Here is a 22,615-nt window from a genome sequence, read left to right on the forward strand (position 1 = left end):
GGGGGTGTAGCTCAGTGGTAGAGCGCATGCTTTGCATGTATGAGGCCTCGGGTTCGATCCCCGACACCTCCAAGTGATGGTTTTGCTCTGGCAGTTCTCAAGCAGCCGATTTCTGCCTTCTCACGTTTTTCTATCCTATTTCTGCACAAATAGACAGTAAAAATGTAGCCCAATGCGCAGCCTCGAACTATCTCCACTGGTTATGCCGTGAGCCTCAACATCCAACATCACCTAAGGCTATTGCGACAGCAGAAGGAAGACAAACAAGAAATCAGGGGGAAAGAAGAATGGAATCGCAACAGGGTCTCTGGAAACCAAACAAAAGTGTGCACATTCACAGGCGGCTCGCGTTCGCTCCCGTTTTGTACTATGATTAAGGAGACGCCAAGACAAAGGAGAAGAAGGAAGAAAAGCGCTCTGCAGGCATTTTTTTTTTAAAGTTATTTTTGTTTTCTGGGTTAAAGAACAGAGCGAAAGCCTCTGTCCACTGATTTCTCCACCAGTCTTTCCTTGTTGACCTGAGCAGAGAGCGCAGCCACCAGTGTGATCCCGTACTGAGACAAGGACTGCTGTGGCTCTCCAGCCGCTTGAGATGGGAGTGGCAGGACGGTGGACAACCGAACGAAGACTATAGGGGAATTAGAGGCCTTCAACGTGCGAGGAGCAGAAACCAATACGGATCAACATTCCGTACTAATATTCCATAAGACTGATTTGTATTCCTGTATTTCCTCAGCCACTCCGTTTTCCTCGTTACAATAAAATATTGCCTGGGAAATTCTGGTAACAGCAAACGGAGGCCCCATATAAAAAACTAGGAAAAGATTTTCTGTCACAATGGAAAATACATGCAGACTAAAAGGTAAGTAGATCGCAGGTGTGTTCGGCACTTCCTGCCGTGGGAAAAACCAGACAAACTTTCTATGTTCTTTCTCGATCCATCTGATTACATCTGCTTTTTTTGGAGAGGGAACTCCCAAGAAATCCTATGCACTCATGATACCTTTTAGGGTTTCCAGTGATGTATGATTTCAAAACTGCTGTTCTCTCTGTACGTATTTCCTGTTGAATTAAAGTGTCTTTGAGAGGCATGAGAGTATGACGTTTGTTCCTAGTCCACCAGCCTATCAGGCTGGCATGATAGATACACTTTATGAGGCTGACATGACCTTACTTGCTTCTTTTGTCCAGTGAAAATATCTATAACCAGCATCCAGGAGGGATACCGTCTGGTGAAACCTGCTTAGCTGAGTACTGGCCGTGTATGTGCCTCCAGACCAATCATATGTTTGTTTTGAGATACATTTTTTGGAGAAAGGTAATACACACATGCCATGTATTTTCTTTTTGTTTCATACTTTTCCTTCTTTAATTTCCTGATATCCATTGGTTTTCTCCAGGCAAACGGTGGCATGTTAGCCACAATGGACACTGCACAGGAGAGCAAGGGGTGGGGGTGATTTGGGTGCTGCAAGCAGAATAATAAATTTCAGGCCCAACCTTAGGTCTATTGAATCAGAACTGCTGAGTATGGGGCTCAGCCTCCTGTGTTTGAATAAGCCCTCAAGTGACTCTGATGCTAAAGTTTGCGAAGCACTGCTCTAGAAGTTTCAGGAGGTCCCAGGGTCAGGCACCTGCTGAGGAGGAAGAGTTGGTCCTGGGGTTCCCTACCTATTCTCAATCAAAAACTCAAACCTAGGAAAGTCAGTGAGTATTGTATTCATCTTATGTCAGGGCTGGGGTTTTACCGTTTCTTTGACCCTTTGAATATTTTAGGTAACTTTTCAGGTCACACACAACAGACTGATTTTCCTCTGGAAGAACTGACAGGAATTCTCATGAACCAGGAGACTCTTCTGAGCTGAAATACCTGGAGCTTTCTCAAGCTATTTGGGCCCTTCCATTTGAAACCCAGGCTTGGACAATTCTAAGCCCTATGACAGAGAGTAATCATTTTCTCTCCACCTTCAGGGTGGGGACTAACCCTCAGGGTTGGGAGTACTGCTGTCTCTTCAGCCCCCACCAATTCTACCAATGTTCTGGTTGTTAAAATCCAGTGTATGCATGAAATGTAATAAAAGTATCTTCGCAGCAGTAAGTAGAGAGTTCCTTGTTGTGAGTAGACCATTCCTCTTCCTCCTTGGAAAAAATTCTCTATCCACTTTCCACATTTTCACGTTTGTCTCTTCCTCTACACACACACCTCAGCTGCTGCTTTACTTCCACTTGTCTCATGTGAGGATCTTCTTTTATGTAGTAACCTTGGCTTTTCCCAGTGTTCGTGCTTCCACGAGTTGGATGTAAGTAATATAGGAGCACACTGCAAAAGTGTAGGTGGTACTGTCCAGAAAGGAACCCGAATTTCAGAGTCTTGCTGATGTAGAAGAAAGCCAAGATATTAGACTCATAGAGCTTCCCTTTGCTAGGTAGGTTGAAATCTGCACACCCTGAATTCCATAAAAACAAGGTAGTACTCCTTCTGAAAACCCTCTTAAGTTTAAAATATACTGGGACTGCCCTACCTTTCTTGTTTTCCATGACTTGTATTCCAAGCTTGACAAGCTAAAACAAAAAAAAAGCAAAGAACACTCTTCCTATCTATAACAAAGGGGCTTAAGCAGGAGGGTCTCTCTTCCAGGTTCAACACTCTTCCCTCGCGAACAGTAGGGATTGGAAATAGGCGGCTTCTCTGTCCTTTCCTCGGAAGCCACCAATACCACCCACCTGTACCAAAACTCAAGAGTACCCGTGATCCCCAGTGTCCGAGTCGGTAAAGGAGCTGCGAGGCATTTTCAACGCCGCGACTGCCTTAAGCGAAACGAGAGAGATCTTGCGGGAAAGTGTTTTCAGTTCACTTCTACAGGGAATGAGCCCTCTCGCTTATCGCGGACACCGAGGAAACGCAGCGGAGATGGGCTTCCAGGCTGCACTCCGCCTCCCGGCCCACCCAGATCCTCTGGCAGCCTCGGGCGCTCGCCCACTTCGCTTCTCCTCCGCCTTTGCCGCCCCAGCCGTAGGTTGCGCATCCCACCGCGTCCCTGCTTCCCTCTCGAGCTCTTTTCGCAGGCGGTCCTCGTTCTCTCCATCCGTCGTTTCTTGAGTGTCAGAACTGGAGCAATAGCGTCCCCAAGACGAAATCCATGCTGGGTTTCGAGACCACGGTGCTGGCCCAGGCGCTGGCGAGGGTAAGGACGGGCAGCGACCCACGCTCCTGGGTCTTCATTTCTAATAGCTGGGAATTCCACTTTCTCACCTCCTCACCTGCACCTAAATCACCCGAGGCGGTACTGACCCTTCTGTTTTAGTATCCACCTACGTTAACTCTTGATAGAAGAGTACAGCCCTTGAAGGAAGAGTGAAAAGAAATTTGAGAAGGGATAATTTAAAACAAGCTTTTTGGTTTGAAATTATTTCAAACCTACAGAAAAGTTGCAAAAATAATACAAAGAACTACCATACACACGTTACTCAGACTTAGCAATTCCCGGTATTTTGCCACAATGATTCTCCTCTCCCTTTACTTCTAAATACACACACACACTATTATTTTTCTCATGGACTTTATTTTTATTTATTTATTGAGACAGGTCTTGCCCTCTTGTCCAGGCTGGAGTGCAGTGGTGCGATCTCGGCTCACTGCAACCTCTGCCTCAGGGTTCAAGCGATTCTCCTATCTCTGCTTCCCAAGTAGCTGGGATTAGAGGTGTGCACCACTACGCCAGGCCAGTTTTTGTGTTTTTAATAGAGACGGAGCTTCACCATGTTGGCCAGGTGGTTCTGGAACTCCTAACCTCTGGTGATCTGCCCGCCTCGGTCTCCCGAAGTGCTGGGATTACAGGCGCGAGCTACCCCTGCGCTTCTGTGTTCTTTTAAATCATCCCCATCATTCTGGCACAGCAAGATATCTTAGGTTCATCTTGTAGTTTTCCTGGCACAGTCCTGGAATCAGTGTAGTTGATAATAGTAGCTTCTTTCTATTAGTATCTCTGGTTCCTTTTAGTAGAGAATGGTATTTGAAAATCAAAATATAGAGTTATCTTGCTCATTGTTTCTCAGGTATTTCTTCCAGGCCCAGTTAGCAGACAGATCTGTAGGGAAAATGTACTTTTTGTTTTCTTTCTTTTTTTTTTTTCTTCTTGAGACAGAGTCTCAGTCGCCCAGACTGAGTGCGGTGGCGCGATCTTGGCTCGCTGCAACGTCCTCCTCCCGAATTCAAGCGATTATCCTGCCTCAGCCTCCCGAATAGCTGGGACTACAGGCGCGGCCCCTACACCCGGCAAAGTTTTGTATTTTTTAGTAGATACGGGATTTTGCCATGTTGGCCAGGCTGTTCTCGATTTCTGACCTGAAAGAAGTGATCCACACGTCTCAGCCTCCCGAAGTGTTGAGATTACTAGTGCGAGCCACTGCGCCCGGCTATGTATAATTTCATACTGATGTCTCCAATTCCCATCAACACCAACAGGACTATTCTTTACCTTCTTTTTCTTACAGTGACAACCTGGTTCCAACAACACACACACTCTCACACACTCATTTTCCCAATCCTAAAATTCACACAAAATCTCAGAATTCCTACAGCTTTAGCTCTACAAAAAATAACCCTCATACATAGAATTTAAGATTTCTTTCCTCTTCTTTTTGTGCTTACAATTAAACAACAAACTGTGTAAAGCATTTTCTTAAATCAGTTATTTCAATGGGGTTATGTTATTGTTTCACAATGCAGTTTTAATTTGCGTCTATTTGTATTGAATTTTAGGGTATTTTCACACACACTTGAGTCAGTTTTATTTTTTGACTATGTGAGACTAACATGCTTCCAAGAGTCAAAAGAATACGGAATATTATAATCAGAAAATTTGCAAGAGAATGTTGTATGCCAGGACACACTCAAATGACTGAATGGAAGTACGCTCCAGGAAATCTAAGGCGATGGGGAGCCCACCTTGGGGTGAGTTGATCTTGGGCTGACCACAAATCAGGAACAGTGCCTTTATTTGTACTATTAAGCTGCCTTTCTTTTGGTGTAGCGGGTCCTAAGACAGGAAACGCTTCCTGTAGGAAATTAAGAGTGGAATTAGAAACATGAAGATTGTCAAGACAGAGCCCAGACTCAGACTGTAATAGTCATGAAAGTATTCTCTGAAACAATAGCTTCGCGGAGGGGGTGTAGCTCAGTGGTAGAGCGCGTGCTTAGCAGGCACGAGGTCCTGGGTTCAATCCCCAGTACCTCCAGGTTTTCTTTTCTTCCCGGGGTACTAGTAAGAAGCGGCCCGTGATAATCCCCAACTTTAAAATTTTCTGTCTGTCAAGGTGAATTGTGTTGGCATTTCTCTGTCATACACAGAGGTGACTCGTGTTTATTCCTTTAAATCTATTTGCTGCTTAGGGTTATCCACTTATATTTTCTAAGCTGTCCACCAATTACTAACATGGTGGAGACCTCTCTCCATCTGCAGGAGCCAAGCAAGCCTGTCGGCTTCTGTATGCATCCTTTCTTTTACTCACTTTCTAAATGCTGTAACGGTCCACCATCTACCAGGGGGTCACAAGTCATCGCTAAACTCAATATGAGGTCAGCCCACTCGACTTGTGAGGGGTTCACTTATATTGCCTCCTCACCTGTAATAGGACTAAGAAGACGGTGGCTGCACACTTAGTTAACACCTGTTGTACCGCGACTTCGCCTTGCTGCAGCCGCTGTGCAGCTCTGCAGGAGGGAACCATGCACGAGGGAAGCAAGTAGTATTCCTGGCCATGCAGCCGATTTCTAGTTGTAAATGAAATCATCAGGAACCATAGAACTGTGCGGCCCAAGTCTGATTTCAGATCGGAAGCTAAAAGCCTCAAGTCCTTTTCTGTTTCTTCTTTTAACTCCCTCAAACCAGGTTGCGGAAGCCCTACAAGCTTTCACTAAACGATTACACGGCCGGTGGTTGACGATTTGATGTGCTGGTGGTCACTTTTTCCATTAGAGACCCACATAGTTTGAAACTTAAACTATTTAACTACAAACACAGGGCAAATGATGAAAAGATAGCAGTCATCTCAGCTGAAATTTGGTGGAAGTAAAAAGCACTTCTCTGGGTCCTCTGAGGAAGTTTCTGGTCTGAGATGCAAACACTCTGAACTCCAGGAACCAAGATCAGTATAGGAGAAAGCTCATTTTGTTGTTTTTCATACATAAAAGTAATGAACGTTTATTCTTCCAAGCCCAACGGATCCTTTTCTACTTCATTGTACTTACTCTCCGGAAATAATTTCCTTCTAAGCTAGGGAACAACCCATATCTCCAGATTAGAGCTCTTTTTAGAGTTTCAGATTCTGGCATTACAGTACTAAGCAGAAATCCACAGGGAAATACTCTGCAAGCATGTTAATACTAACTTGTTAAAAGAAAATCTGTTTTATTTTCAGCTTTATTTCATGCCAACAAAGGGGAAAAAAATAAGTTACTAAACACCCAGAAGGCAGAAAAGCGACCTCTCTCCATCTGCAGGAGCCAAGCAAGCCTGTCGGCTTCTGTATGCATCCTTTCTTTTACTCACTTTCTAAATGCTGTAACGGTCCACCATCTACCAGGGGGTCACAAGTCATCGCTAAACTCAATATGAGGTCAGCCCACTCGACTTGTGAGGGGTTCACTTATATTGCCTCTGCACCTGTAATAGGACTAAGAAGACGGTGGCTGCACACTTAGTTAACACCGGTTGTACCGCGACTTCGCCTTGCTGCAGCCGCTGTGCAGCTCTGCAGAGTCCTGAGCCAAGAGCTGGAGGTGAGGAGTAAAGGAGCTCGTTGCAAACGCCAGGAAGAATTTCTTTAGGGTGAAGTTGACTTTCGATTGGCTTTATTCTAGGAGATATATGTGGAGCAAACAAACGGAAACTTTCTTTCTCATCTTTTGCATTTCAAGCAAAAACTAATAAAATTAGATGTTTCCACTGTCATGCAATCTGCCGGCAGATCCCACTTCTAACTCTCAACACAGGCACTCAGGAAGTCAGGAAATCCCTGCAACTCTCTCAGAAGCTACAGTATCAGCGGTTCCTGAAGCGCAAACCAAAACCCAACATCACTCCAAAGAGCTCAGCCGGTCTGTTGAGCGACGGAAATAGCGGAGAGGCGCTCTTGAAGCGGTGACAGCCTGGGCAAAAAGAACCAGGTTTCCTTCCTGGTCGAGCCTACCTCCCTAGGGACACCTCTCTTCCCTCATGGCCAGAGGAAGGGACGGAGAGATGTGGCGCTTAGATTCACTCTACGATCCCGTCCATCCAAATCCGAACCATCTTAAGGCTGTTTTTCCTTGCCTTCTATCTCTCTCCCTTTTGTGTTTTTCTTCCTCCACTTCACGGCACCCCGCCTTTTCCCTCTCTCCGCCAGTTGGCGCTCGGCTCCTCTTCACCTTCCCTACCGTTTACTTCTGAATGAACTTTTCACAATAGTGCAGAGCAGTCCTAGAACCATTTACACACATTTTAAGCAGTGTTGAGATTTATATGTAGCTGCTGTTTAAATTTCCGCATCACTTTCCATTATTTTCCTCTCTATATGTTCAACTTTAAACATTTCTGCAGCATAGGCTAAGGCTGAACCCAGCTGGGAAGAGACCTGAGGCGGCGGGGATAAACCTAGCGGAATGTTGTTTCCTGTCTGAGAAGACTCGGACCTTACACGCGGGAGGAAAAAACAAAGCCTGTAAGAGAACTTTTTTTTTTAAATTTTATTTATTTATTTTTTAGGAAATCATCCAATCATCCAAAAAAAATCTTTTTTTTTGGAACGAAGTTTCGCTCTTGTTGCCAGGTTGGAGCGCAGTGGCAGGATCTCGGGTCACTGCAACCTCTGCCTCCCGGGTTCAAACGATTCTCCTGCCTCAGCCTTCTGAGTAGCTGGGATTACAGGCGCCTGCCACCACGCCCGGCTAATTTTTGAATATTTAGTAGAGAGAGGGTTTCACCATGTTGACCAGGCCGGTCTTGAACTTCTGACCTCAGGTGATCTACCCGCCTCGCCTCACAAAGTGCTGGGATTACAGGCGTGAGCCACCACGCCCCCTTAAAAACAATTTCTTATCGACCCTTCCATCAAATTTTGGCTAAAACTGAAAGCCTCGACTCTTTCAGAATAGCAGACTCAGTTTGAAAACTGTCCAGACATAGAGAGGGTTTTATTAAAATTCAGTTTGCAAATAATTATTGACCACAGCAATTCTCTCATTCCAGAGAGAATTGTTTCTGAAATTCTGTAAACGTCTTAAATTGTTTTTAAGGTATTTAGCAAGAGGAGTCCAATGTCTTGACACTTTTGAATTGATATAAAATTTCTAGGCTGAGGTGGGGGAACTGATTGAGGCAGCAGGTGAAAGTTGCAGTGAGAGGAGATTGCCACTGCACTCCAGTCTGGTAGAGTGGGACACTGTCAAAATAAAAATAAATAAATAAATAAATAAAATCTCATGATCACAGATGTGTATGTAAAAGGCTTTTTTTTTTTTTTTTTTTTTTTTTTTGAGACGGAGTCTTGCTTTGTCGCCCAGGCTGGAGTGTAGTGGTGTGATCTCGGCTCACTGCAACCTTCGTCTCCTGGGTTCAAGTGATTCCGTAGCGGGACTACAGGGGCGCGTCTCGACGCCGGGCTAATTTTTGTGTTTTCAGTTTCACCATGTTGGATTTCACCATGGGGTTTCACCATGTTGGATAGGCTAGTCTCGAACTTCTGACCTCAGGTGATCTGCCCGCCTTGGCCTCCCAAAGTGCTGGCATTACAGGCGTGAGCCACTGCACCCAGGCGGAAAAAACAATACTTATGCATCAATGTGCAGACCACAATTCTTTGAACCCTAAGGCATAGGCCGGGAACGGTGGCTCACTCCTGTAATCCTAGCGCTTTGCGAGGCCGAGGCGAGACCAGACTGACCAACAAGGTGAAACCTCGTCTCTACTAATAATACAAAAAACTTAGCTGGGCGTGGTGGCGCGCCTGTAATCCTGCCTACTGGAAGAGACTGAGTCGGGAGAATCGCTTGAACCTGGAAGATGGAGGTTGCAGTGAGTTCAAATCGTGTCACTGCACTCTAGCCCGGGTGACAGAGCGAGACTCCGTCTCAAAACAAAGAAACAAAGGAACAAACATATTATACTTTCCATTTTCACTCCCTGGGTCTCCATACCAACCAAGGTGGATGTGTGAGCACAAGACTGGTAAAAGCAAGAAAATAGAAAAAAAGAACTGCCTCGCTCAGGATATCTTTTTTCGGAAGCTATAAGCCCACTACCACGTTAACGTGTCCAATAATCTTCTGTTCCTTTATGCCTTGTCATTGAAGAGCAAGTCAGAAAAAGAAAAGCCCAAAAAAGAGAAAAGTAGGCCGGGCGCTGTGGCTCACACCTGTAATCCCGGCACTTTGGGAGGCCGAGGAGGGCGGATCACGAGGTCTGGAGATCGAGACCATCCTGGCTAATACGGTGAAAATACAAAAAATTAGCCAGGCGTGGTGGTCGGCGCCTATAGTCCCAGCTACTCGGGAGGCTGAACGCAGAAGAATGGCATGAACCCGGGAGGCGGAGCTTGCAGTGAGCCGAGATCGCGCCACTGCACTCCAGCCTGGGGGACAGAGCGAGACTCCGTCCCAAAAACAAATAAATAAATAAAATAAAAAATAAAAAAAAGTAAAAGCCAAGATAATTTCATTTTGAATTCCTTAGTTTTCTGAGGAGTGTTTTACACGCTGACCAAGCATGGGAATATCTTCCTGATTTGACCAATTCCTCGCCTTTTCTTTCCCGTCTTTTGCTGAGGAAAATCGGATCCTATTTCACACATAAATTGCAGCAGAACTTATATTTTTGGGGTGTAGGGAAGGTAAGTGAATGACCGGTGATATTGAAGACAACAGAATTAGGCATTGGAAGATACACTGACCTTACAAATGGCAATTTCTGTATTTTGAAGAAATGACAAAAGGAACCTGCGCGGGGCGGCCGAAATAGCTCAGTTGGGAGAGCGTTAGACTGAAGATCTAAAGGTCCCTGGTTCAATCCCGGGTTTCGGCAGATGCCTTTTGGTTTTAGCATAATTGTCATTCCCTTAACACAGCACTTGCTCACCAATCCCAGAGGTCTATATATAACTCCACTTCTTTTTGCTGTTTTCTGAAAATTCCATAAAGGTAATGTACATAGATATATATATTTGTAACACTCTCTCCACTGAAGACTTCCATGAGGTGTTAACTGACAGGATGTAAATTATTTAAAGCCTTAAACCTAGGAAGTTATTACTTTTAAAACCTAAGAAATTCCAATATGCTATATGGTGTGGCACTTACAATTCATTTCTGACTTGATGTTATTTATGTGTGTTGGATGGAGGTGTTTTAAATCACAAGAAATGTGAAGAAACCTGTGGAAGAAGAACTATTATACTGTATGAGTGTATATATGTGGTGGTGGTATATTCAAGAAACATTTTGTAATTAGAAAAACCTGGGTTTGTACCTTGAGTCAACTCCATAGCTCTGCAGTTAAACTGCTGGAAAAATAACTTTTGTTTTGTTTTGTTTTTTTTGAGGCAGGGTCTCACTCTGTCACCCATGCTGGAGTGCAGTGATATGATCACAGCTCACTGCAGCCTCAGCCTCCCTGGACTCAAGTGATCCTCCCACGTCAGCCTCCTGAGTAGCTGAGACTACAGAAATGCAACAACAAGCCTGGCTTTTTTTTTTTTTTTTTTTTTTTTTTTTTGGTGGAGACTGGGTTTCACCGTGTTGCCCTGGCTCTTTCGCCCTGGCTCTTCTTGAAATCCTGGCCAGCCTCTGCCTCCCACCGTGCTGGGATTACAGGCTGGAGCCACCACACCAGGCCTAATTACAGGAATAGTCTAAGTTTTCTTACTGACAGGACATTTCTTCCAACTGGCACCCTTGTCTACAATTTCCAAATCTTAACTTATTTCTGTGTTGGTATCCAGGAAAGAACAAAAATAAGTACTTCTATATGAATTATTCTGTCAGACATTCATGAGGGGTTCTGGAATACTGAAAATGAAAGCAAATGGGCAGCAAAGTCATCAAGATTCAGGTGCATGTGCCCCATTTTCCCTTTTTCACTTCAACTTCTCTGTTAAAATGCTGTGTTGGGGGTAATCGGTCTTCCCCTCGCCCTCTTTTTTTCTTTCAAATTGCTGTTTCATTTTCAGAGCTATTTCCCGCTTACTCCTGCATACTGTGTGAGGAGACAATAATCTACAGTACTTCAACATCAGAACTGCAGCAAGTTGAAAAAGGAAAGTTAGTACCAAATGAGAAGCAACCTCAAGGTGGGAACATTGACTGCACAGAAACTGGAAATCAGATACTTTATCCTTTAGGTAACTGAGGCTTTCTCAACTCAGAAGCTTGTGTTTTATTTCGTTAAGAAATATTTGATTAGACAAATGGTAGTACTGAATGTTTTCTTGCCTAACACAGTAATGATTCCTTTACATTCTGTTGAAATGGAAGTTCTAGGGTAATTCCCAGCAAGATTTTTCTCCTATTCAATAGCTTAAAAATGCGGCTAATAATAATTATGTAAAATGGGATGTTGTAAAGATCTAAGGAGATTATGCATGGAAATGCATTCTGTCGAGAACACTCGAAGCATGAAACTTAATTACTCGGAGACCATGCTCCATGCTCTCTGGCTCTGGGAATCTCCCAGAACCGTATTTAAAGAGAGAACATCATCTCTAGACAATGCTGTCCAACAAAAGATAATACAAGTCTTCTACTTTATCTTCTGGGATAAAAATAATTAAAAAAAAAATGCAAGTCATAAATGCGAACCACTTTTGTAGTTTTACATTTTCTAGTAGTCACATTAAAAAAAAACAGGCAATATTTATTCTATATCTTTTTTTTTTTTTTTTTTTTTTTTTTTGAGACGCAGTTTCGCTCTTGTTGCCCAGGCTGGAGTGCAGTGGTGCGATCTCGGCTCATCGCAACGTCCGCCTCCTGGGTTCAAGAGATTCTCCTGCCTCAGCTTTCCGAGTAGCTGGGATTACAGGCATATGCTACCACCCCGGCCAATTTTTTTGTTTGTTTTGTTTTGTTTTGTTTTGTTTTGTTTTGTTTTGTTTTTTGAGACGGAGTCTCGCTCTGTCGTCCAGGCTGGGGTGCAGTGGCGCGCTCTGCAAGCTCTGCCTCCCGGGTTCACGCCATTCTCCTGCCTCAGCCTCTCGAGTAGCTGGGACTACAGGCGCCTGCCACCACGCCCGGCTACTTTTTTGTATTTTTTAGTACAGATGGGGTTTCACTGTGTTAGCCAGAATGGTCTCGATCTCCTGACCTCGTGATCCGCCCGCCTCGGCCTCCCAAAGTGCTGAGATTACAGGCCTGAGCCACCTCGCCTGGCCTTAATTTTGTATTTTTAGTAGTGACGAGGTTTCTCCATGTTGGTCAGGCTGGTCTTGAACTCCTGATCTCAGATGATCCGCCCGCCTCGGTGTCTTAAAGTGCTGGGATTACAGGCATGAGCCACTGTGCCCGGCCTCTATATCATTTTTAAAATAATTTCAACTTTTATTTTAGATTCATGGGGTACATGTGCAAGATTGTTACATGGGTATATTGCATGATGCTGGGGTTGGGGTGGGATTAATCCCATCACCCAGGTAGTGAGCATAGTATCCAATAGCTAGCTTTTTAAGCCTTTCCCCTTCCCGGCTACTCCCTAGTAGTCCCCGGTGTTTACTCTTTCCGTCTTTTATGTCCAGTTTTAATAATATTTGTAAATCGCCTTGTATAACAAAAACATTATTTTAAGTAATCCATCTTAAAATTATAAGTGAGTTATTTTATATTAAAAATGATATTGCATCTTTGAAATCCGGTATATATTTTATACTTACAACACATCTTACCTCGGACTGGGCAATTTCATGCATTCAATAGCCATGTGGCTAATGGTAACCATATTGGACAGTGCAGATTTAAACAGATACTTTATATAATTTTAGGTTTTCAAAACTGAGTATGTATGACATGAGGGTGTTCTGTCTTCAAAATTAAATGTTTAATTCCTCAGAAGAATGCTGTGTTAAACGAGCTCATCCTACAGATTATACGCAAAAAAAAAAAAAAAAAAAAGTGTTTCCATCATGTTGTTGGTAGATAGTCTGAAGATAGATATGGAGATTTAATTATCTCAAATCCTCCCCTTTTATGTGGCAAACAAAAAAGTATACCTTCTTATTATGAATTCTCAAGAATCTGATAGATAACCCAGTTTCTCTGGGTGTGACATGACATAAGGATGAAGAAGAGTTTCTGCAAACTGTCCTAATATTACTTTTACGGCATCAAAGAGTCAAGATAATCCTCCCCAGTATTTACATGCACACACACACAGACACAGACAGGCAGACACACACGCATGAATACACACCAATTTTGTGTGTAACGCTTCTCTAGTCTCTCATTCAGTGAAATCTGTTACTCGGTGTTTCCTATTTTCATTCTAGAAATCCCATCAGTCAACTGAAAAGCCAAGTCTGGCATACAACTTGCGATCTGCCAATTTTAAAATGGATCAATGTTATTTTATTAACATTGGCAAAGGTTCATATATGGGCAAACCAGAATGAGAAAGAGTTAACAGTCACTAGAAATTTCGTTCCTGGAAATGGGTTTTCTTCTCATCTTCTTATATAGTTCAAAGAACCCAGTCTCACCATGATAAGTCCCAAGATTCGAGAACTATTTAGGAGCAAACTTGTTTGTTGCCTACAAATATCACGAATAGGTTTGTAATTCCCATATCTCAAAGTACACTTTTTAGTCTTTATTCACCTCCACATAATGTATCTACTACTACTGATGCTTACAAATCCCAGGCTGGAGATGGAGTTAATTGCCTGAGTTCTCTGTGTAATATCCTCACAAGTGTGCCCCACAGATATTTTAAATTTAGCATGAGCCAAACTAACTCATCTTCTCCATCTTTCAATCTTTCTCCCATTCCTAAAAGAGTTGTTAAAACCTCTCCCTTTCTGCACCTGCTTGTCTTTGGCAATAGCATGTTTGTTTTTCTGAACTACTCTTCAATCTTATTTCTATTTATCTTTCGTGTTACTCTCATAATTCAACCCTCCTCTCTACCCCCAAAGCTGTTTTTCATTTATGCCTTGTGAATTCCCTCCCCTCCCCTCACCTCCTGTCTCCTTTTCTCTCTCTCTCTCCTTTCCTTCCTTCCCTCTCTACCTCTGTCTTTCTCCTTCCTTCCTTCCTTCCTTCCTTCCTTCCTTCCTTCCTTCCTTCCTTCCTTCCTTCCTTTCTTCCTTCCTTCCCTCTTTTCTGGCCCCCCCTTACTCCCTCACTCCCACTTTCTCTTGCTTGCTTGCTTGCCTTTCTCACTTCGTAGCCGGGGCTCGAGGGTAGTGGCGCAATCATAGCTCCCTACAACCACCAACTCCCGAGCTCAAGCCATCCTCCCGCCTCGACCTCTGGAGTAGCTGTGAGTACAGGCATAAGACACCACACCAGCTAGGGACCCTTATGAAAACATGCTGAGTGTCTCGCTCTCAGGTTTTCTTCTGATTATGGCTTTCCCCCTTCAAATCTTACCTTTGATATTCCGACTGAGCAAACAACAAATATGAAGCGTTTTAGGCAGGGAAAGGCTGAATTTCAATGGCTTCCTGTCATATCTGGAAGAAATCAAAAGAAACGAAAACCAGAACTTGATTCTGGCCAAGCATAGTAGAAGGAGACCCGAAGAACTCAATGTCTTGAAGCCACAATGGAAACTTCTTGTGGTTATTATCTGACACTTTTCTATCTTTTGTTTTTCGTGTCAAGCCCTACACAGTATTCTAAAGAATCTGTACCCCCCATTAGTACCAAATATCTCCTGCTCAGAGTAGCTCTCCACGCTCTATAGTACTGACCACTACTACCAGCATACTCACGGAGAGTGTCAGGATATGAAAGTTACCTCCTGGAAATTATTACAAACAGGTCTTTTAGCAAGGGGGTGTAGCTCAGTGGTAAAGCGCATGCTTTGCATGTATGAGGCCTCGGGTTCCATCCCTGACACCTCCAAGTTATGGTTTCACTCTGTTAGTTCTCAAGCAACAGTCTTCTGCCTCCTCACATTTTTCTATCCTATTTCTGCACATATAGAGAGTAACAATGTACTCCAATGCATTGCCTTGAACTATCTCCAACCTCTATGCTGTGAGCCTCAACAACACATAAGGCGATTGCGACAGCAGAAGGAAGACAAAAAAGTAATGAGGGGGAAAGAAGAACGGGATAGCAACAAGGGTCTCTTGAACCCAAACAAAAGCGTGCACATTCACAGGCGGCTCGCGTTGGCTCCCATTTTGTTTTGTTTTGTTTTGTTTTTTTTTTGTTTTGTTTTTGTTTGTTTGTTTTTGAGACAGAGTTTTGCTCCCGTTGCCCAGGTTAGAGTGCAGTGGCACAATCTCGGCCCACTGCAACCTCCGTCTTCCGGTTTCAAGCGATTCTCCTGCCTCAGCCTCCCAAGCAGCTGGGATTACAGGCACCCGCCACCACGCCCAGCTAATTTTTTTGTATTTTTAGTAGAGACGGGATTTCGCCATGTTGGTCGGGCTGGTCTCGAACAGCTGACCTCGTGATCCACCCGCCTTGGCCTCCCAAAGTGCTGGAATTACAGGCATAAGCCACCACACCCGGCTTTCCATTTTGTACTGTGATTAAAGAGACACAAAGATGAAAAGGGGGTGAATATGTTTTTGTTTGTTTTCTGGGCCAAAGAACAGAGCGAAAGCATCTGTCCACTGATTTCTCCACCAGTCTCTCCCTGTCGACCTGCACAGGGACACAAGTGCGATCCAATACTGAGACAAGGACTGCTGTGGCTCTCTAGCCGCTTGAGATAGGAGTGGAAGGACGCCGGATGACCGAACAAAGACTGTCGGGGAATTAGAGGCCTTCAACAAGCGAGAAACAGAAACCAATATGGATCAACATTAGTACTGATATTCCATGAGACTGATTCATATTCACATTCCTGTATTTCCTCAGTCACTGCACTATTGCCTGGGAACTTCTGGTAACAGCAAACGGAGGCCCATATGAAAAAAACAGGAAAAGATTTTCTGTCACAATGGAAAATACCTGCAGAGTAAAAGGTAAGTAGATCGCAATCATATTGGGCACTTCCTCTGGTGGAAAAAAACAAACAAACATTTCATGTTCTTTCTCGATCCATCTGATTACAACTGCTTTTTTTTTGAAAAGGGAACTCCCAAGAAATTTTATGCATTCATGGTACCTGTTAAGGGTTTCCAATGGTGTACAGTTTCAAAACTGCTGTTCTCTCTGTACATATTTATTTATTGTTGAATTAAAGTGTCTTTGAGAGGCAAGAAACTACAATGTTTGTTCCCAGTCCACCAGCCTAACACTCTATCAGGCTGGCATGTCTTTACTTCTTGATTCTTTTGTCCAGTGAAAATATCTATAACTAGCATCCAGGAGGAATACTGTCTAGTGAAACCTGTTTAGCTGAGGACTGGCTGTGTGTGTGACCCCAGGCCAATCATGTGTTTGTTTTGAGATACATTTTTCGGAGGAAGGTAATACACACATGCCATGTATTTTCTTTTTGTTTCATACTTTTTCTTTTTTAATTTCCTGGCATCCATTGGTTCTCTCCAGGCAAACAGTGGCATGCCAGTCACAGTGGACACTGCATGGGAGAGCAAGGGGTGGTGAATTAGGGTGCTGCAAGCAGAATGCTAAATTCCAGGCCCAACCTCAGATCTATTGAATCAGAACTGCTGAGTGTGGGGCTCAGTCTCCTGTGTTTGAATAAGCCCTCAAGTGACTCTGATGTAAAAGTTTGAGAAGCACTGTTCTAGAGGTTTAAGGAGGTCCCAGGATTAGGCACCAGCTGAGGGGCAAGATTTGTTCCTGGGGTTCCTTGCCTATTCTCAATCAAAAACTTAAACCACGTGGGAAAGCCAGTGAGGTTTGTAGTTGCATTATGTCAGGGGTGGGGTTGGATTTACCATCTCTTTTTTGTTTGTTTTTATTTTGCTTTTTTGAGAGGAAGTCTTCCTCTGTCACCCAGGCTGGAGTGCAGTGGTGAGATCTTGGCTCACTGCAACCTCCACCTCCCGGGTTCAAGTGGTTCTCCTGCCTCAGTCTCCTGAGTATCTGGAATCACAGGTGCCTGCCACCATGCCCAGCTAATTTTTGTATTTTTCGTAGAGACGGGGTTTTGACATGTTGGTCAGGCTGTTCTCAAACTCCTGACCTCAAGTGATCTGCCCACCTCAGCCTCCCAAAGTGCTGAGATTACAGGGGTGATCCCACCATGCCAGCCTATGCTTTTCTTTTATAGGTAGGGAGGGCTAGGCAAAATTTTGTATTTCTCTACTAAAAATACAAAAATTAGCTAGGCGTGGTGTTGCACCTGTAATCCCAGCTACTCAAGAGGCTGAGGCAGGAGAATCGCTTGAACTCAGGAGGCGGAGGTTGCAGTGAGCCAAGATTGTGCCATTGCACTCCAGCCTGGGTAACAGAGCAAGACTTCATCTCAAAAAGAAAAAAAAAGAAAGAAAGAAAAAAGAAAAGAAAAAAGAAAAGCGTTTTCTGTTTGATTTTCAGATGCTTAGATTGCTGAGTGCTCTCCTATTGCAATAGTCTTTCTTTTGAATATTATCTCTTCTTATTTTAGCTTGGATTTGTCTTTATATGACAGTGATAGACGAGCTTGTGTTTTGCATTTTGGAGGCCCTGGGTTCAACTCTGTGTACTTTTATTTTTTACTTTTCTCTGACTCACTCCTCAAACCCACTCCTCAAAGAACTCTGATTCAACTCTTCCAATTTTCTTTCTTTCTTTTCTTCTGTCTTCTCCCTTCTCTTTCTTTCTTCCCTTCTCTCTCTTTCTCTCCTTTTCTTCTTTCTTTTTCTCTCAGTTCTTGATCAAATAAAAAGTAAAAACAGGCCGGGTGCGATGGTGCACGCCTGTAATCCCAGCACTTTGGGAGGCAGAGGCAGGTTGGTCAACTGAGGTCAGGAGTTTGAGACTAGCCTGACCAACAAGGTAAAACCCTATCTCTACTAAATACAAAAAATTAGCTGGGCATGGTGTCACATGCATGTAATCGCAGCTACTTGGGAGGCTGAGGCAGGAGAATCGCTTAAACCCAGGAGGCAGGAGTTGCGGTGAGCCGAGATTGAGCAATTGCGTTGTAGCCTGGTCAACAAGAGGGAAGAAACTCCATCTCAAAAAAAAAAAAAAAAAAAAAAAAGAAGAAGAAGAAGAAGCAGAAGAAAAAGTAAAGACATGACCCAATTAGTTGCCTTTAATGCTCTCCTATTTGCATTTCCTATTTCCAGCCTCAGCATCACCCAAAACAAATGACACAGCAGGAGAGAGTAAGAGGAAAAGAAGAACCAGTTTTACAAGATCTCTGGATCATGTTTCCATGTCAACTGCAAAATTATTTGCCTTGCCCTAGATCCAAAAGATTTTCTCCCATGTTTTTTCCTAAAAGTTTTATACTTTCACGTTTTACATTTACATCCTTGATCTATTCTGAGTTCATTTTTGTGTAAGGCATAATGTTGACATTCTTTTTAAAAAAGTTTTAATTAAAAAACAAAATTTTTTTTGATAGCCGGGAGTGGTGGCAGTCGCCTGTAATCCCAGCTACTCGGCAGGCTGAAGAAGGAGAAACACTTGAACCCAGGAGGCAGCAGAGGTTTCAGTAAGCTGAGATCATGCCATTGCACTCCAGCCTGGGCAACAGAGCAAGACTCCGTCTCAAAAAAAAAAAAAAAAAAAAATTGAGACAGAGTCTTGTTTTGTCATCCAGGCTGGAGTGCAGTGGTAGTATCATTGCTCACTGCAGTCTCAACCTCTAGGACCCCAGTGACCCTCCCACCTCAGTCTCCGTGAGTATCTGGAACCACAGGCGCAAGACCACTATGACCAGCTTTTTTTTTTTTTTTTTTTTTTGGTATTGGCAGGATCATCGTTTGTTGCTCAGGCTGATCTGCAACTCCTGGGCTCAAGCAATCCTCCCGTCTCAGTCTTCCAAAGTGTTGTTGAGGCTACAGGCATGAGCCAGGACCCCGGACTTGCTTCCTCCCTTTCTTATACAATAATACAAAAATACAACAATGTAATACAATAGTCTTGAAATCAAGTTGACTATTTCTTCCCCTTATATTTTTATTCTTAGTGATTATTTTAGCTATTCTAATTCCTTTAACTTCCTATATACATTTTAGAATAATTGTGTCTATATTAATAAAAATCTTGCTTGGATTTTGATAAGAATTTCATTAAACCTATATGTCAATTTGAGAAGAACTGCCATCTTTACCATGTTGAGTTTTGCAAACTGTTAACCCCGTACATCTCTCCATTTATTTAGTTTTTGTTGTTGTTGTTGTATTTTTGGTTTTTTAAAACTTATTTCATCAGCATTGTGTACATTACATTGTGTACACTTCTTTTTTTTAACGGAGTCTTGCTCTATAGCCCAGGCTGGAGTGCAATGGCATGATTCGGCTCACTGCAACCTCTGCTTCTTGGGTTCAAGCGATTCTCCCACCTCAGCCTCCTGAGTAGCTGGGATTACAGGCATCTGCCATCATGCCTGGCTAAGTTTTGTATTTCTGTAGAGATGGGGTTTCGCCATGTTGGCCAGGCTGGTCTTGAACTCCTGACCTCAGGTGATTCAACTGCCTTGGCCTTCCAAAGTGCTGGGATTACAGGCTGGAGGCACCACACCCACCTTACATTGCATTGTGTCTTTTTCAGCATTATTCGGGTTTTGTTAGATTTACATCTAAGTATTTCTTTTTTGTTAGAAATTATACGCTATTGTCTTTTTAAAATTATTATTATTTTTTCACGTTACTAAGTTCTCTCCTTTAATATGGCAATATTCAGCAGCTTATGCTACTCTTTTATGCTTTGGTTCCCCGTGACAAACAATGCAGTAATAATGTCTCTGGTTTCAGTTCCTCTCGGATGACATTTATTAGCAGAGAGAGAGACCTGGTGCTTTAGCTGAAATTTGTCAGCCCAAGAAGTGCACTAACTGCTCCAAAGTATCCCTCACGTTCTAGAAACAATGCTTTCAGTTGATCTTTTGACCAGAAACCCAGTGCATATCCCAAAAGTTTCATTGAGAGAGTATTGACATGTAAAACGTTTCCAACAAAGAACAACTCTGTTTGTTTCCTCATTAACAGCACACATTCGTGCCACAGAACCAAAGCTATTGGTGATAGTAACTAAAGTAGCTCTTGCCAGATCTTCTTTACTAACAGATTCTCTCTTCTCCTTATAAATCATATTCCTAAAACTAGATGTTACAGTCCAACCTGGCAAACCAAATCTTTCATGATATCCTCCATAAATATCATGGGACAGCTTGTCAGCTTGTGTGTTGTCATCTTTGGATGCCATTTCAAGAGCCTCTTCAAAACTTTCACAGCCATACAATAAACTGCATAAACCCAGAAAGGTACCCTCTCCAAGGCTTGTCCCAGTCACTCGTTTGTAGTTGTCTTTGGAATGGACTGCTAAAATACTGACTCCTGAGCCAATGTTCACTACAAGCAGCGATAGGGATCATCCAGGTTAGAAGGCATCTTTTGGCGTCGCTGAGGTTCTGGGCATTAACTAAATAATAGCATTCTGCTTGTCCATTGAAACTGACAGAGTCTATACACAGCAAACGCTTTGTGAGACAGTCAAGTTCATCCAAGTGGAGGTTTCCAATTGTGCGAAAATCTTTTTCAAACTTGTAGGCACCACCTCCTGTAGCACATAGCACCGTTTGCAATGTTGAGAAGTTTTTATCTCTTCCCATTTGGATAAAAGTAGACAGGTCCTGGGTTGGAAAACTGATAAAGTGCAAGTTCCCTCTTTGGCCGGAAAGTGTTAAATCTTTCAGTTCAAGGTGTACATCCCGAATGCCGGTGGATCCATATGTAGGGAATTAACAGTGGAGTTGGAAACATACAATGATTATCCTGACACAGAGGGCAGACTCAGATATTGGCGGTCACCAAAGTGTTTCCTTAAACACTTGCATCATCAAGGGGGTATAGCTCAGTGGTAGAGCGCGTGCTTAGCATGCACGAGGCCCTGGGTTCGATCCCCAGTACCTCCAGGTCTCGTTTTCTTCCCCGGGACACCAGTAAGAAGTGGTCCATGATATTCCCCAACTTTAAAATTTTCTGTCTGTCAAGGTGAATTGTGTTGGTCTCTGCATTTCTCTCTCATACAGAAGGTGATTCGTGTTCACGTGAGGTTATTTGCTGCTTAGGATTATCCGCCTATTCTTCGTAAACAGACCCATCAATCATTAACATGGACCACGCACGGGGGGAAGCAAGTAGCATTCCTGGCCATCCAGCTGATTTCTAACTGTAAATGAAATCATCAGAAACCATAGAACTGTGTGGCCCAAGTCTGATTTCAGATCAGAAGCTAAAAGGCTCAAGTCCTTTTCTATTTCTTTTTCTAACTCCCGCTAACCAGGTTGCAGAAGCCCTACAAGCTTTCACTAAAAGATTACACTGCCAGGGGTTGATGATTTGATGTGTGGTGGTCACTTTTGCCACTGGAGACCCACAAACTCTGAAACTTAAACTATTTAACTACAAACACACAGCAAATGACAAACAGATAGCATTCACCTCAGCTGAAATTTGGTGGAAGTAAAAAGCACTTCTCTGGGTCCTCTGAGGAAGCTTCTGGTCTGAGATGCTAACACTCTGAACTCCAGGAACCAAGATCAGGATAGGAGAAAGCTCATTTTGTTGTTTTACATAAATAAAAGTAATGAACGTTTATTCTTCCAATCCCAAAGGATTCTTTTATACCTCACTGTACTTACTCTCCAGGATTGACCTTCTTGTAAGCTAGGGAACATTTCTCTCTCTCTCTCTCTCTCTTTCCTTCTTTTTTGAGACGGAGTCTCGCTCTATTACCAGGCTGGAGTGCAGTGGTGCGATCTCGGCTCACTGCAAGCTCCGCCTCCCGGGTTCACGCCATTCTCCTACCTCAGCCTTCGGAGTAGCTGGGACTACAGGCGCCCGCCACCACGCCTGGCTACCTTTTTGTATTTTTAGTAGAGACGGGTTTCACCGTGTTAGCCAGGATGGTCTCGATCTCCTGACCTAGTCATCCGCCCGCCTCGGCCTCCCAAAGTGCTGGGATTACAGGGGTAAGCCACCGCGCCCGGCCTGCATCCTTTCTTTTACTCACTTTCTAAACGCTGTGACGGCCACCATCTATCGAGCCATCGCTAAAGTCAATCTGAGGTCAACCCATTCGACTTGTGAGGGATTCGTCCCTGCTGCCTCTGCACCTGTAATAGGACTAAAGAGGCGGTGGCTGCACACGTAGTTAACACCATTGTACCGTGACTCCGCCTTTCCGCAGCCGCTCTCCAGCTCTTTAAAGTCCTTTCGAGTCAGGCCGGACGTGAGGCATAAAGGAGATCGTTGCGGCCGGGCGCGGTGGTTCAAGCCTGTAATCCCAGCATTTTGGGAGGCCCAGACGGGCGGATCACGAGGTCGGGAGATCAAGACCATCCTGGCTAAC

At 43.7% G+C, this 22,615-nt stretch overlaps 4 non-coding genes and 1 pseudogene across 4 annotated transcripts; 4 read left to right on the forward strand and 1 right to left on the reverse strand.

Annotated features, from left to right (window-relative positions):
- Positions 1–72, forward strand: TRNAA-UGC. Its single transcript has one exon. It is a non-coding gene; the product is annotated as a tRNA-Ala (tRNA).
- A 5,094-nt stretch (positions 73–5,166) lies between these two features.
- TRNAA-AGC lies at positions 5,167–5,238 on the forward strand. The gene has a single exon. It is a non-coding gene; the product is annotated as a tRNA-Ala (tRNA).
- Positions 5,239–9,985: 4,747 nt separating this feature from the next.
- Positions 9,986–10,058, forward strand: TRNAF-GAA. Its single transcript has one exon. It is a non-coding gene; the product is annotated as a tRNA-Phe (tRNA).
- Positions 10,059–20,061: 10,003 nt separating this feature from the next.
- On the reverse strand, positions 20,062–20,993 carry LOC111525967 (annotated as a pseudogene).
- Positions 20,994–21,104: 111 nt separating this feature from the next.
- Positions 21,105–21,176, forward strand: TRNAA-AGC. The gene has a single exon. It is a non-coding gene; the product is annotated as a tRNA-Ala (tRNA).
- The last annotated feature ends 1,439 nt before the right edge of the window (positions 21,177–22,615 follow it).

Source organism: Piliocolobus tephrosceles, chromosome 5 (assembly GCF_002776525.5).
Source record: "Piliocolobus tephrosceles isolate RC106 chromosome 5, ASM277652v3, whole genome shotgun sequence".
NCBI classification, from domain to species: domain Eukaryota; kingdom Metazoa; phylum Chordata; class Mammalia; order Primates; family Cercopithecidae; genus Piliocolobus; species Piliocolobus tephrosceles.